The 16,700-nt window shown below is 42.9% G+C and overlaps 1 protein-coding gene across 4 annotated transcripts in view; it reads right to left on the bottom strand.

The window, feature by feature from the left end:
* The window catches only part of Ppp2r5c (protein phosphatase 2 regulatory subunit B'gamma), a 136,304-nt gene that overhangs the window by 118,798 nt on the left and 806 nt on the right, over positions 1-16,700 (bottom strand). The gene's annotated exons all lie outside the window — the stretch shown is intronic.

Genomic DNA, 16,700 nt, shown 5'->3' with positions numbered 1-16,700 from the left:
GCATGCATTGGAAATAATCCACATGCCACAGTGTTGGCAGTAAGGCCTAACAAGAGGTGTTTAAGTCACAATAATGCTGCTACCATGGGATTCAGCCAGTTATCACAGGAGTGGGTTCCTCATAAAAGCACAAGTTCAGCCACCTCTTTCACACTTGTAAATGGAGAGAGAGAGAGAGAGAGAGAGAGAGAGAGAGAGAGACTTTGAAGGCTGTGTAGAGGAGCCTGAGTTTTCAACTGGCCCTGGGGTGATGACACTGTCACTGTAGTAGAGTCCACAGGCTTGCAGGTAGACAGAGGTGATGTTGAGGAACTGGTGGAATACTCAGAGGAATTATCTACAGAGGAAAGTCAGCAATTTCTGGCTGAGCCACAGAGAATGGCAATTGAGCTTTCTGAAGATGATAGGAGTGTCTGCAGCAATTCTACATGATTTTGGAGAAAAATCATTTCATAATTAAATCATGACTAGGGCCTAGTTTTCCTGTCTACAGGCCAGCTACGGCTTGTCGAGACGTAATTTCTCCTTCACCTCAGGTCACAGTTAAAACCTCAGTGGTCCAGTGATGCTGTGTTGCTCCCCGGCAGGACTGCACTAGCTGGAAACATCCTGGGAGGAACCAAATCTTCATCTGCACAGTTCCTCATTATTATAGAATCATCACCAGGCCCTCTGAGTCATTTGCTACTTTTGCTTTGCTGATGTTCTGAATAAAGGTGTGGCAAGCTCCTGTTCTCGGGTCTTTGCCACCCAGAGCCACATTCATCAGGCAAAAGATCAGCTTTTTCTCTAAGTCTCATTTTCTGTGTATACATTAATTAATTCTCCTTGTGCTGTCATGATTTGCAGGAGACTAGGTCCCTTTCCCTGTGCCCCACAGGGGAGTATCAACAATCAGTGCAACAAAATTCTTCTGAAATAAAAGAAATTCTGAAAAAATGGACAGAGCTATAGACATTGCAAAGAAGGTCCACCCAGATGGAGAAAATGTCAATTGCTGAGTTCACTTGCTTAATGATAATGTCATGTTTTACGACAGAACAGTATTAAAGAAGAGAGAAATAGACAGCCTTAGACCAGTTTTTAGTTCTGAAAAGAATGAGACCTAGTGAGCCAGAAGCAGGTCCTGTGGGCTACAGATTCTCCCAAGGACAGAAAGGATGCCAGAGAGCCAGAGTCCTGATGTTCTTAGGGAAGGGGACTCTTCCAAAGAGCAAGCACCTTCCATTTCATCCTCTCTTCCTGAAAGCCAAAGATGTCAACTTGAATGGTGAGTATGAAATTGCTGTTTATAGTAAACTAGGCATATTTTGTAATTTTTGGGGGAATACATTAGAATTATTGGTGTTTTGGTAAATTATGCACATTACATAATTCTTTTTTATTATGAAAAGTTTAGTTAAGGGGTGCTTTGGGAGGTTTGGATACATTATAGTATTTCCATCATTTCTTATGGGAAAAAGTCCTGACTTACAACCAACTTGAGTTATAACCAGCCCTTGTGAACAAACTGAGTTTGTTAGTTAAGCATCCACTGCAGTTCTCAATGTGAATTCCCCAATAAAAAGACAGATTCACCAATAAAAAGATACAGATTGGCAGAATGGATCAAGAAACAAAACTCAATGATATGCAGTATACAAGAAACACATTTCATTCAAAAAGAAATTCACAGATTAAAAATCAAAGAGCAAAAATACTCCATGCAACAAGAACTTAGCAAAAAGCAAGAGTAACTATCCTAGTTTCAGACAAAGTAAATTTTAAGGCAAGACTGATCAGGAAGGTCACTACATATTTGTTAAAGGACAATTAAACAGGAAGAGATAACAATTTTTTTCTCTTTGTATTTTTCTTTTTGATTGAAGTTAGTGATGCCATTTTTAAAGGAAAAAACAATTATAAACATATATGCAACAAATACTTGCACACAACTTCATAAAACAAATACTAATGGACTTGAAAAATCTGATAAACATCGATACAGTGTAATGGGAGACCTCAATATCCCACTGTTGTCACAAATGGACATATCAACTAGACAAAAAAAATCAACAAAGAAATATCAGAGTTAGGGGATGTAGTTCAGTGGTGCCATGCCTGCCTGGCAGGTGCAAGGTTCTGAGTTCAATCCCCTCGGGTTGGGGGGATATCAGAGTTAAACTAAACTTTCAAACAAATGGACTTAGTAGATATATACAGAATACACATTCTTCTTGGCAGCACAAGGAATATTGTCCAAAATAGATCACATATTAGGCCATAAAGCATACTTAAGTAAAAGAATAAAAATTATCCCATGTATATTATCAGATCATAGTGTAATGAAATTAGAAATTAATGGCAAAGGAAACCACAGAAATTATGCAAACATATGGAAATTAAACAATACCCTTTTCAATAATCAATTGGTCACAGACGAAATTAAGAAGAAATTAGGCAGTTGTTGAAATCAAACAATAATGCTAGTACCATATACTGGAACCTATAGGACACAATGAAAGCTGTCTTAAGAGGGAAGTTTACAGTAGTGAATTCCTACATCAAAAAATGGCATGTTGGTCATGGTGGCACAGGCCTATAGTCCCAGCACTGAGGAGGCTAGGACAGGAGGATCACTGCAAGTTTGAGGCTAGCCTGGGCTCCACAGCAAGTTCAAAACCAGTGTACTACGTGGCGAGACCTGTCTCAAAAAAACAAAGAACAAAACAACTCCCCTGAACACCCCCAGAAAAACAGGGTGGGCTCAAATAAATAACCTAATGATGTACCTCAAGGTCCTAAAAAAACAAACACAATCCAATTCCAAAGCTAGTACAAGGAAGGAAATTATAAAGACCAGAGCAGAAATTAATGAAATTGATACTAAAAGAAATACAAAGAATCAATGGTTCTTTGAAAGAATAAACAAAACAGAAAATCCTTAGCCAATTTTATCACAACAAGGAAAGAAAGACCCAAATCCATGCAATTAGAAATGAAAAAGGTGAACTCATAATGGATTCTGTTGAAATTCAAATCACTGGTAACTACTCTGAGAACCTGTACTCTAATGAAATGGAAAATTAAGAAATATATTCCTAGATGCATATGAACTACAGAACTAAACTAAGAAGATATAAAAATCCCAAATAACCCAATACAGGCAATTAAATTGAAGAAGTAATAATAATAATAAAAAAAGAAAACTACTAAGAAAAGCAAAAGTCCTGATGGATTCTATAAAAACTTTAGAGAAAATCTAATGTCAATATTCCTCAAATATTTAATGAAATCAATAGGAAAGCAATACTCCCAAAGTCATTCCTGGATGCAATCATTACCTTGATTCTGAAACCAGAAAAGGATCCAATCAAAAAAGACAACTACAACCCAATCTCTTTAATGAGCATAGATGCGAAAATCTTCAATAAGATGCAAATAGAATGCAGCAAATCACCAAAAATATCATACAACATGACCAAATAGGATTCATCCCAGGGATGCAAATATGTTTCAACATACACAAACCAATAAATGTACTACACTGCATAAATAGAAGCAAGGACAAAAACGATCAGTTCAACAGATGTAGAAAAAGCATCAGACAAAATCCAACATCCATTCATGATAAAAATCCTGAAGAAAATGGGTACGAAGGTCTTTACCTCAATTTGATAAAGGGCATCTATGATAAACCAATAGCCAACATCATACCAAGAAGCTTTTCCCTCTTAATATCAGGAATGTCTGCTGTCACCACTCTAGTTCAATATAGTTCTCAAAACATTAGCCAGAGCAAGCAGACAAGAGAAAGAAATAAAAGGGAGTTAAATTATCACTAATTACAAATGACACGATCCTCTACATATTAAGATCATGAAAACTCCATCAAAAGACTCCTAGAAATAATAATCAAATTCAGGAGAGTAAGCGGGATACAAAGTCAACACTCAAAAATCAACAGGGTGTCTGTACATCAATAATAAACTCACTAAGAGAGAAATGAAGGAAACAGTACCTTTTGCAACTGCATCAAGCAAAAGGAAATATTTAGGAATTAACCTACTAAGAGAATGCACGACCGGTACAATGAAAACCACAGTACTCTGAAAAAGGAGATCAAAGGGACACCAAAAAATGGGAACACATCCCTTTTCCTGGCTAAACAGAACCAATACAGTCAAAATGGCCATACTCCCAATACTGTTACACAGATTTAATGCAATCCCAATCAAAATACTAATAGCATTCCTCACAGAACTAGAGAAAGCAATCCTAAAATTCATATAGAACAATAAGAGACCTAGAATAGCAAAAGGAATTCTGGGTGACAAGGGGAAAGTAGGGGGCATCACAATCCTGGACCTTTATACTGCAAAGCTACAGTGATAAAAACAGAGTGCTACTGGCAAATAAATAGACTTTCAGATCAATGGAACGGAATAGAGGACATAAAAATAATTCCAGGCACACTCAGCCACATTGTCTTTGACAAAGGGGCCAAATACTTTTGCTGGAGGAAAGTGAGCTTCTTTAACAAATGCTGCTGGGGAGGTGGGGGATTTAGCTCAGCGGTTTAGTGGCCTGCCTTGCAAGTGCAAGGACCCAGAGTTCAATCCCAGGTACCAAAAAAAAAAAAAAACCCAAATGATGCTGAGAAAACTGACTTCCCACATGCCGAAAATTGACCCTTATCTCACCATACACTAACGTCAAAACGGATCAAATATCTCAATATTAAAACAGAAACAGTCTGCTAGAAGACAAAATAGGTAAAACTGCTGAAGACTCTTGAAGACATAGGCAAAGACTTTCTGAACAGAAACTTGGTTGCACAAGAAATACTACCAAGAATCAACAAATAGGATTACACCAAATTGAAATCATCTGCACAACAAAGGAACCCACCAACAGAGTAAAGAGCCGAACTACAGAATGGGAAATTCTGCTAACTACTTAGTCTTCAAAACAAAGCACAATATCTAGAATACAAAATGAACTAAAAAAATTAGACTCCCTAAATTTAAAGACGCAATCAAAAGCTATATGTCCATCAACAGATGAGTGGTTAAAGAAAATGTGGTATTTTCTACACAATAGAATACTACTCCATCATAAAGAAGGATAAACTGAGTCATCTGTCAGAAAATGAGTACAGTGAGACCATAATGTTAAGTGAAACACATCACACAGACAAGTGTAAATATCACATAGCTTTGCTTATATAAGAAACCCAATATATAAATAGAGTGTGAAATAAGCAACAGGCAAAAGGAAAAAAAAAAGGAGAATAAAAGATTATCATAAACCAGCATGGCCAATGTATCTAGAAGTGTACCTGGATTTGATATAACTGTCTTACGTTTTATATATTTTTTTGAGTTTTTAGTCTGGCTGTTAATCTGTGTTTATGATACTTAACCTGACAAAGGCTTACAAAATAAAATAAACAAATCTGATGCTGGCCAAACAAACAAACTAAAAAACCAAACAAATGGGGGTGGAGGGGAATGGGAAAAAAATGTGCCAATTCCCCACACTAAATATTTCATTAGACAGGGGATTAAGCTCAGTGGTGCCACCGCCTGCCTCAAAAACACAAGGGCCCAAGTTTGATCCCTGGTACCAAAAAAAAAAAAAAAAAAAAAAAAGAAAGTAATCATTATGTACTGCAAACATGTACTAATAACAAATTCAATTAACAAAACTGTTCTGGATTAAAAATAAAAAGGACATTACCAAGAAAGTGAAAGAACAACTAACAGATGGGAGAAAATATTTACAAATTATATCCAGAATACAAAAAGAACTCTAACAACTTAATAACAGAAAAGCAACCCAATTTAAAAGTGGCCAAGTGACTGAAATGGAAATCTCTCCGAAGAAAATACACAAATGGCCAACAGGCACACAAAAAGATTCTCCACACTGTCAGCCTTCAGTAAATTGCAAGCAAAAACTGCAGTGACACACCATTTCACAACCACTAGGACTACAATGTTTTTAAAAATGAAAAATAGTGATCACTAGTAAGGATGTGGAGAATGCAGAACCTTTGCACTGCTGGTGGACATGTAAACCAGAACAGTAGCTGTGGAAATGTTTTGGTTCTTCAGCAGTTAAAACAATCCGCACACTGTCCAGCAATCCCACTCCCAGGTATGTATCCAAAAGAACTGAAAATGGGTGCTCAAATGAAGATGTACACACAAATATCCATAGCAGCACTGTTCATAACAGCTGGAAAGAACCCAGATACCCATTAGTTAATGCAATAACGTGTGTCACATACGCTGCAGCCCTAAAGCAGAGTGAAGCACAGACATGGGTCACAGCAGGGATGACTTTGACAGCACAACATCAAGGGAAAGAAGCTGGACCCAAAAGGCCATGTACTGCAGGAGCCCATCTGTCTGAAATGTAAAGAAGGGGTACATTGACTGGGGACAGACTGGAGTTGTCAGGGGTGGGGACAGGAGACTGGTGACACTGGGTGTCACCAGTGAGGCCTACGATGGGGAGTGCTCACTGCTCTCTGATGCAGAGGAGGCATGAGAAGTGACAGGTGTACTTCTGCTGCTTAACAGTACTCACAAAGTAAAAACTGGATCGTGATCTTAAAAGTAGTATTTGTCAGGAAGTATACTATTTAGTCACCTCACTTGAGTAAATCTTAAAAAAAATAAAGACTTGAAGGCTGGACATGGTGGTACACACCTATAATCCCAGCTACCTTGGAGGCTGAGACAGGAGGATCCCAAATTCAAGGCCAGCTTGAACAATATAGCAAAACCCTGTCCCAAAATTTAAAAATAAAATAAAAAGCACTGGGGATGTAGCTCTGAGTAAGGCCCTGGCTCACACTCCAATATTGCATGCATACATACATACATGACTTAATTCTTCCTTCTCTGTCCCTCTGCTGGAATGGAGACTACAGTTAGTTTTATTCTCATCTATTTATTCAGTGAGGTGGGAGATGGCACAGGATTTACTTTACCCTCCTAATCTATGGCTTGATGTTGGGAAATTCTTTATCAAATACAGCATTATTCATAAAGCCACATCAAAATGGCTGCACTTCTCTTCACCAGGAGTCACAGAATGTCAGCAGTCGCAGAGGTTCCTGGTGAACACTACAGGTCCCACATGTTTACAGAACACTGTATCTCTGGGGTATCATAGAGGACTTTGGGAAGATGTGAGATGCATCTGAGGCCCTGGTGGCTATTCCAGCGGAAGCCAGGCTGTCAACAGAAGCTATCCCCTCTTGGGCTCTTCTCAGGACCTCTTGAGTGAAGGACACCTGGCCTTCAAGATGCTGGCACCTGGCATCAAGATGCTGGTGGGTGTGTGTGTATCCCTGAGAAGAAGAAAGGAGAAGTGGTCAGTTCCTGTGGGGAGGTGAGCAGAGATGCCAGCCCTGTTGGGGTTTAGGTGCCAGCCTGGAGAGCTAGACTACTGTCCCTGGGCCTGGCCAGCATGGCCTTCCTTGGGGGTATGAGGCGCGAGGTCCAGATCTGTTCACAGCCGTGGAGCATAGCTGCACATCCCATAAGATGGAAAGCAAGTGGCTTGCCTCACCCTTAATAGAAGGTGTGAAGTTTCTAATGGGAGACTCACCAAGCCTCAGTGTCCAGGTGCCTACTAGTCATCTTCGTGTTCCACAACCTCTGATGTAGCACTCCATAAATGTGAAATAAGAAGAAATCTCGGCAGCAAATACATGTTTGTTAGCCTCTGTACTTGGAGTCCAACTTAAAGGGTGTCTCTTGCACTGAGCTGGCCAGTGCTAGTTTCAGATTCAGGTCCAAGGGCAGCAACATGGAGCTTATCTGAGTGGTCACCCTCATTTGCACTCCTGCAGTCCAAACTAGGAAGCTACAGCCCCTGAGCCACATGTGGACCCCTGCCTTTTTTTGGGGGGGTACCGGGGATGGAACTTGGGACCCTGTGCTTGCAAGGCAGGCAGCAGAGCCATTGAGCTGAATCTCCAGCCCCGCTGGCTGTTTTATAAATAAAGTTTTATTGGAACACAAAGACTATTTACTATCATCTAAACCTGCTTTCCTACAATAAAAGAGGAGCCAAGGGGCCAGGACAGAGACCATGAAAATACATGCAACTACTTGAGGCCCTGCAAAGTGTAGAAGATTTACTATCAGGCCCTTCCCAGGAAGTTTTTTTCAGATCAACAATTCCTGGCTGAGCGGTGGAAAGAAAGGGAGAACAGGGGTGACTCGCCGTAAGAGGTCAACTATGCACTGCACTGAACAGCAGACCCTGAGCCCCCACAGTGATAAGAAAGGAGCCTTCCCCAGAAGGCTGTGGGGGACTCCAACCCCAAGCCACCCTGGGGGGGGAAAATCTGACCCCCACAATGCCCCCAGGCTAGGACGGGGACCCCTGCTGTGGGAGGAGGAGTGAGATTACATTTCTATCTGACACCCCTTGGTCCACAGCCACCTTCTCCCTGGTTGCCTCTGCAGAACCCTGCTGAGAGGTGTCTCCAAGAAGAAAGTGTTCTCCAAAGAAACCAAACTGTTAGGAGGACTAAGGAGCTGACCCTCAGGGCAGGGCACTCCACATTCTGGCCCTCAAGGGCTGAAAGTCTCAGCACCAGGTGCGCTGAGGCTCTGAGTGAGCAGTGAGCTGCCTAAGAGCAGAGCCCCCAGAGGGCATGCTGGAGCCTCATTCTGAAGGTGAGCCAGAGAAGCGTTGGAGAAAGAAGCCCCCCTCTTTCTTCTTCCTTCTCTCTTTTTGCAGTACAGGGGACTGACCCCAGCACCTCTGCCCTGAGCTACACCCCTAGCTTTGATAGTGGGTCTCTCTAAGTTGCTGCCTTGCCCAGGCTGTGATCCCCCTGCACCACCACCTGGCTGAGAGAAGTTTCTAGCTGGTCTCCCTGTTCCGCTCCTGCCCCTCTGTTCCTCCACAGCAGCTTGCGAGATCTTCGCAAATACTTAATTGAGATCATCTCATGTCTGAATCAAACACTTCGACCGTGAAACACAAATCTGAAGCCCTGTCGCAGCAGTTCACGAGATTTCCCTTGCCCCTGCCAGTGCTCACCCCTCCAGCTTCATCTCCCCTCTCCCACTTGCGCATATTTCTTTTCTTCTCTTTGTGGTACTGGTGATGAACCCAGGGCTTTCACACCAAGCCACACCCTCTGCCTTTATTTATTTTTAATTTTGAGGCAGGGTCTCACTAAGTAAGCAGTCCAGGGATTCAAGTTACAGTTCTCCTGCCTCAGCCTCCAAGTGCTGCAATTACAGGTATGTGCCACCCGCCCTCACTTTTTGCAGCTAGCTGGCCTTTCCTGAGCACACACAGGCTCACTTCTGCCCAGCGCCTCTGCCCCAGCTGCTGCTGTGGGCTGGAATGCTCTTTCCCAGGTCTTCACACCACTGAGTCCTTGACAGTCCATGAAATGTCCGTGACACTGAATGTCATGTCTGCGGTGGAACTGTCCCTGACCACCTGAAGCAGAGAGGCTACCAGAGCTTCCGAGAGACACGCTGGGACAGTTCTGTTGTCAGCGAGGTGACACAGCTTGGATGGTCTCACTGAAGGTGACTCTGCTCTCTGGTGCGGAGCCTCAGAAGGCTGGAGGAGAGCACTCCTCCAGCCAGCAGGAAGGGTGTCCATGTCCTGCGCCACCCTCCCCAGATGCCACTGTCTCGGCGGGATCCAGCCCTCAGTGCCATTGAAATAGTCCAGACTCTCCCTCTGAACATTCGGCTTCCACACGGACCCTCTCCTTGGGGACATGGTCCCTGAGCACCTGAGGCAAGCCTAAGTGTGGGGGGCAGTGCTGTATAATTCCATACTATTTTACTTTTTAACATGTATTTTGACCCAAAATAAGATAAAGTGCCAAAGGAACAACCGGAAGGAGGTGCAATTCTCTTGGGTCCAAGGCCCCTTTCCTCACTTGAACACACGGGCAGGCCAGCAAGGGCCCAGCGGGAGAAGCCCCCTTCTATCTTACCAGAGTCTTCCCTTTTCTTCCTGCCTTCTTCTTTTCCTTCATTTATTCACTTCTTCCTCTTTTGCCAAGTTAAGTAACCTCGTTTCCTTTAAATTTAACCTGAAATTGGATGTTTCATCTCACAAAGAGTGATGGCTAAGAAAGTCCCATACATTGATGTCAAAGTTGGTTTTGGGAAACACTTTTTGGCTGCAAGGTGGCTCTGCTGCAGTCTTCTGGGAAGCTGCAAACACCAGACATCTGAAGCCATAGAGCACCCAGAATATGGCTACTGCACCAAGGGGCTGAAATTCTCATTTCATTTTTGTCAAGTTTGATTTAAATGAAATTACCAAGTGTGGCAAATGCTCAACATCCTGTCAGGGTGCATCCTTGTACTTCGATACCACCACTGGGCAAAGACAGCATTTGGAAAGCACTAAAGTCCACAAAGCGTCTGAAAACAAGCTCTTCGGGTCATGAACATAAATCTTATCTTTAAAAAAGTACAGACATAAAATGAAGTAAATCCAACATATCCTTTTTCTGGAGTTTAAACTCTAGGCTCATCCTCTGACTCCCCCAGGTGGAGAAAAAGGAGACAACATTGTCTGGCGGGAAGCAGCCTTTTCTGCAGGGCGCTTCTCTACCTTCCTTAAGAGGCTGCAAGTCTTGGCCAACACACTCACCAGCAGGAACTATGAAGGGTAAAGGACGGGGCTGCACCCAACCTGACCTCAGGCTGGTGCCCGTGGTCCAAGAAAATGCCAGAGATCCTCAATCCTGACATTCCAGAGGAGCTTCCCATGACTTAGGAAAACATCCCTGGGATTCACGCTGGCTCCCGGCTCCTCAAGGGCAGGTGGAAACCTCTCCACTGGTGGGACGGTGCATGCACCCTGCAGCTCCGAATGCAGCTCTGGGCCTCCTCCTGACCCACTCGCTGTGGGTTGCTTTCACCCGGTACTGGGCCACTCCTTCTGAAGTGGGAGAGGAACGATGGCTGTAATTACCACACATTCCACCTAACACACTCGCTGGAACTGCACAGCTCAGCGGGAGCCTGCTCTGCTCCTTGGAGCTTTGAGCTCCCGCCGCTCTTACCCACAGCATGGCCAGCCCCCTCTGTGAGACAGGTTCCATCTTGTCCCACCCCAGCAGCGCAGGGGGAAGGGTCTGACTGAACGGGCCACGTTACTCCCAGGGCACTGAATGGCCTGAGGCCACAGATGACATATGTCACCCATGATGCAATCATCCAATGCTTAAATTCTTAGCAGGATGGGGCTGCACTCTTGTGCACTCTTCCCAATCCTCAAAGTGATGCCTGCATGACATGAGAGGCTCAAGGCCAAACTACAGCTATCTTAAAAACACATTAACACATTCTAAGAAACATTCCTCATATATTTAAGAATTATAAGACTCCAGTGATCCCAGGGGAACATTAATATTTCAGTGGCCATCCTATTTAGAAATGTTTTAAATTAATATCTTATGCCTTCTACCACTGAACTTTATGGGACTACACTTTTTTCTACTAAGTATGTAAAAGCAAATTAAAAAGAAAATATTTCTTACAACTTTCACAAGACATTAGAAAAAGTCCCAAGTACTATAATCTTTTGTGTTAAAACAATATTGAATGAAAATTTAGCTCTGAAGTTCCCTTTCATGATCATAGAGGAGATAAAGAAATAAGCATCATAACAAGGTTTTCCCCAAAATTACAGTATCAGGAAAATCAGCAACCTAGTTAATCTGAAGCTGTCCTTCTTCTTGAGCATTAAGGCTACACACCAAATGCTTCTTGAAACTTGGTCTGGAAATGCAGAGCAAGTGCAGAGAGGAATCCCAGTAAACTGCTGTCCTCACAGGCTTCATCCAGTCAGGGAGGAAAGCCATAGGTAAACAAAGGTGGATGCAAGTGGAGCATTTGTAACGCAAATGACTGCTACACAAATTAGAAGAAAGGAAAAAATACGGTCCAAGTTGCTGAGAAAAGCTTCCCTTAAATTTCAGAATACAGGAGCTAAAAAGATGAAGGACTCCAGCAGCAAAGGATGGGGAGAGTATTTCAAAAGAGAGGTCTTTAACGTATGTTCTGAGGATCCCTGAGGTGGGGGCTGTTAGGCTTTCAGGGTCCAGAGGTCTTCTCTTTTAACCGTCATGCTGTGAAGCTTTTTCACATGTGATATCAAAGTGGACTGAATGAAGAAGCAGACAGCTGAAGAGACTTAAAAAAAATCACCACTCCTCTCATCTCATTATGGTGGCACATGGCTATAATCTCACCACTGAGGGAGGCTAAGGCAGGTAGATTTCAAGCTAAGTTGCACCTGGGCAACTTAGTGAGCCGTGACGTCAAAATTAAAAACAAAAAGGGCTAGGGATATAGCTCAATGGTAGAGTGCCCAGGGTTCAATTCACAGTACAATAAAAAAAAAAAGCCACTCTTCTCAGTGAATTTTTAAAAAAGTTTTCATACAAATGTTATGTCAATGTGTAATTATTCAGTGGTTGAATATTTTAAAACTTTCAGTATTAATCTCTAATACAAATATCAGTAGCTCTAACTCACCTAAACACAAGCTCTTTGGGGTCCTCAATCACCTTGAAGAGTGTAAAGGAGTAACTCCCCTTTTGTTTGGTTGCTGCTGGTGTACAGGAAACAGAATGCCCAGGTGAATGTTTGCCAGGGACACTTATCAGGCAAATGGACAGATTTTGTGGAGGGATCTTTTTAGTGCAGTGGCTTGCCAGGGATGAGCCGCTCTTCTAGGAGACATTCAGCCATGCCTACATGCAGTTTTGCTTGCCACTGGGACCTAGTGGGTAAGGCCAAAGATGCTGGTGAACATCTTACAACTCGTGGGCCCTCAGGACAGCCCCACAACAAAGCAACTGGCCCACACTTCCAGTGTCGAGGCTAAGACTCTCAGTCTAGAGTGGTGGGGGTTGCACGGGGGTACTCAGGGTCGACCAGCTGTGCAGATTCTACCTGAGCAGGAGTGGGATCTACAGAGGTGGGCAGTTAGGGCAGAACCAACTGCTTCTGAGCTCTGGCAGGCAGCTAGCTCAGGGCAGCCCTGCCCAGCAACTCCCCATTTCCACTTGCAGCCGACTTTCCTCCGATGTGCCTCTTTTCCCTGGACCTAAGCACCTGTGCTGATTGAGGACCACTGTGAGGTTGGATAGGGAGGACCAGCATATGGCAACTAAGAGCAGGAATTCTAATTCCTACATGGTAACTTCATATGGGTTTCAGAAAGGATTTTTAAAGTACTATTTCTTTGGTCCTCTCTGGATTTCAATGGAGTTGAGGATGCATGGAAAATAGCTGGGGAGAGAATAACGAAAAGTGAGGCCTAGGAGGCCCCAGTGCAAAGCTAAAGATGGTGGTTTTGGTCCAAGGAAGGAGGGAGTTGGGTCTCTCTGAGGAGTCTCACACTGTTTTCCTCAAACGACTTTCACTGTCCTCTTCCAACTTACTCAGGAGAAAACTCCTGCCACAGTGAACAGAAAGTCAAAAGTATTTTTGAAGAGGTACTTTCACAAAAATCTCCTTTATTTTAGCACGTAAAGGGTATATTTTAATAAAGTTTTGAATTTTCCATTTTAATTTATAAAAAAATTATTCCACCACCTAGCACCATATGACCTCAAGCAAGTTTCAATCTCCCTCACTCTAGGATACCAGGGGTTGGTGGCAAAAGAACGCAAAGGACAGCTTATGAAAACAAAGAAGTCATTCCTAAAGGTGGATGGTGTCAAAATAAGCTCCCAGGTCGGAGAGGATCATTCAGCTTTCCTTTCAGCAATGGGTGTTATGTATGAGTTGCTGTAGTGACTGTCAAACAAAGCTGAGCTGAGCTGAATGTGAGAAGTACGTGATCAGAGAACAATACTCAAATGTTACATCCTTAATGTACTGAAGACAAATCACTCTACAGAAAGCATTAATACTTATAAAACATAACTGTGGACGACACAGTACACAAGTTAAAAGAACAGAACAAAGCAACATGGCAACACCATCCTATGGTCAGATCCTCCAAAATGAACTTTAGGATCTCAGAGCTATTTAAGATTCTGAATATTCCTAAAATGTGCCTAATCATGTTTCCCCAGATTTGAATGTGACTGAGAACAGCTGCTGGAAAATGCACTCCGTCAGTTTCCAAATTTTCCAACTGCAAGTGAACCAGGAGCCCAGTTGCAGCCTTGTTCCATAATGGTGTGCTATGAAATAAACCAGCAGCACACACTGTACAGAAACTTTTATTTCCAGGACACATGTGGATAAGCAACACATAAAATTTAAACATTCTATTTGACAGAGTAAAAAGGAAAAGAAAAGGAAAGAAAAGGAAAATGTACGAACAGGTCACTCAAGATGTAGAAATTTCTAGAATAAGGCGAAAGTTGCACAGTAGCAGTTATGACCCTTTTGTGCCCCTGAAGGATACACCCTGCCATACATTTGGTGGGGGGAAATAGTTAAGAACAGTGGAGCCTAAGATAAAAGTGGCTAAACCCTAAGCTCGTAACTCATTTTAGTGGTGAAGAAGCAGGGTCACACAAGTTACAGCAATACATTTACAGCAATGCATTTATGGCAATGCAGGAATCAGTATGATTTTCTAACCTCAATGCCGAAAAAATAACTGTCATTGAACCACTCTATCCTTTACTCCAGAACTTTATCTTCCTTAATGAAAAAAGCCTATGTCATCAAATGTTCCCTTGTCTAAACAGAAAATGTTCTGTGCTGTGAGCCATTTGTTGCCTTGTCTTCTGCCAGGCTAGAAGACGGCCAGCCAGGATTCCATTACAAGAACCCTCCACACACCTGAAGGCGGGTTAGGTCAGCCGGTCAGCCACAGGCCAGGTTCTTGAATGTTTTCTATGCTGGGTTTATTTGCCAGAAAACTTTCTGGCTGCTCTGTCCTGGATGAGTACCTGCCCTGAATGGCCCTCCAGGCTGTGAAGCCCAATGAGGTAACTGCCCACACCCAGAGGTGAGTTCTAGGAGTAACAAGAGCAACTGCAGCTTGCAAGGGTGACAGGATATCAAGCTTGAAATGCAACATGGAGCATCAAGCCTATTTAAACATTCAGGTCAAAATATTCCAGTTCAAGAAAAACTGAGATTCAGAAGAGAGGAAATTTGTGCAGTAATGGTTTAATTCACCTGCGTGAGTCAATCATACTAGGTAAGTAGGTGGAACAAGAAGAAGCGAGCTGAAGACTGAGAGGAAGAAAATAATAAAAGAATAAGGGTCAACTCAAAGTTCAGAAGAACTGAAGTGCCTCAATCTGTATTACTGCAAAATAATTTACACAATGAAATCGTGCTTAAAATGCCACGTTGCCTCTGGTATCCATATGAGGAAGTAGTGAAGGGCCCAACATTTCAATGGATATTTCAAGCTCTGTGGCTCCAGCTCTTAGGTACAGTAGCACTGGAAAAAATACAAAAAGACAAGTGGGGCATCACACTCAGACACTGCAGGCCACACTTAAGTCTCACGCAACTGACATTCTAAGAACCCTACCCTCCTTATAAACACACATTTTACATAGTAAAATAGTTTTGGCATTGCTGAAGGGTTTCTTGGGTTCAAATTTAACATTATGTCTCCTTAATGTCAGGTTCTTTCCACTAAAAGAGGAATAAATAACACACACATTCCTACTTCTGTGACCTTAATAGTAAGAGGATGTACATATATTAGTAAGAAAGGTTAGGGGGCTGTCGGAAATCTTACCAGTCTTAATGAAAAAGCAACAAACAAAAGAAAGGGAAGAAAAGAAAGCACACAGTATTCACCCCTGCCAGTGACCATATTTCATCTAGATTGTCAAAAGGGTGCCACAGGAAGGAAGTCAGTCAAATTTAACCACAGTAAAACTTGATAGTCTGCTGAAAAGAAAGGGTGGGGAAAGATTGGCACAAATAATTCTAACTATTGGTATTTAAGGAACCTTTTGGATTTCTGCTTTTTGCTGCAGGGAGGGCAACAGATTTGCTGGAATAAACCACCTGCTACAGAGAAGGGAGGCTTAGAATACACCAAATGACAGGGAAAAGATAACCTGGAGCTAAAAAAAGTCTACTGTGTCTCCCAGGCAGAATTTAACTCATTCTAATTCGGCCTGCAGTAAGGGTTCTGATACTCACAGATGAATGTGCTTATGGTAAGACCAGAAACCTCAATTATCCAGCCTGCAGAAGTGACCCTAAATTAAGCAGCTTCTTGACTTTCCATGGCTTCAAAAGGGCCCATGAGCTCTGGCCATGGAGTGCTTAGATCCCTGGCCCTGGATGCTCAAGTTCCAGGACAGTCAGTCACAAGGAAGGAGAGGCGAGGTGGGGGGTGGGGTGTGACTAATGCGGATTCCACCAGGTACGCACACATTCACTGAGCATTCCAGCTGTTCCTTAATGAGTCCAATGTCAAGTAGCAAGAAAAGTCTAAGGGCCCATGAGCTCTGGCCATGGAGTGCTTAGATCCCTGGCCCTGGATGCTCAAGTTCCAGGACAGTCAGTCACAAGGAAGGAGAGGCGAGGTGGGGGGTGGGGTGTGACTAATGCGGATTCCACCAGGTACGCACACATTCACTGAGCATTCCAGCTGTTCCTTAATGAGTCCAATGTCAAGTAGCAAGAAAAGTCTGCACTGTAGTGGGGTGGGGGTGGAGGAAGGAAGTAGAAGAAGGTACCAAAAAAAAAAAAAAAAAA

The sequence above is a fragment of the Fukomys damarensis genome, unplaced genomic scaffold (genome assembly GCF_012274545.1).
Source record: "Fukomys damarensis isolate Sample0158 unplaced genomic scaffold, DMR_v1.0_HiC HiC_scaffold_21, whole genome shotgun sequence".
In the NCBI taxonomy this organism is placed as follows: Eukaryota; Metazoa; Chordata; class Mammalia; order Rodentia; family Bathyergidae; genus Fukomys; species Fukomys damarensis.
This window is presented reverse-complemented; position numbering and strand designations above follow the sequence as displayed.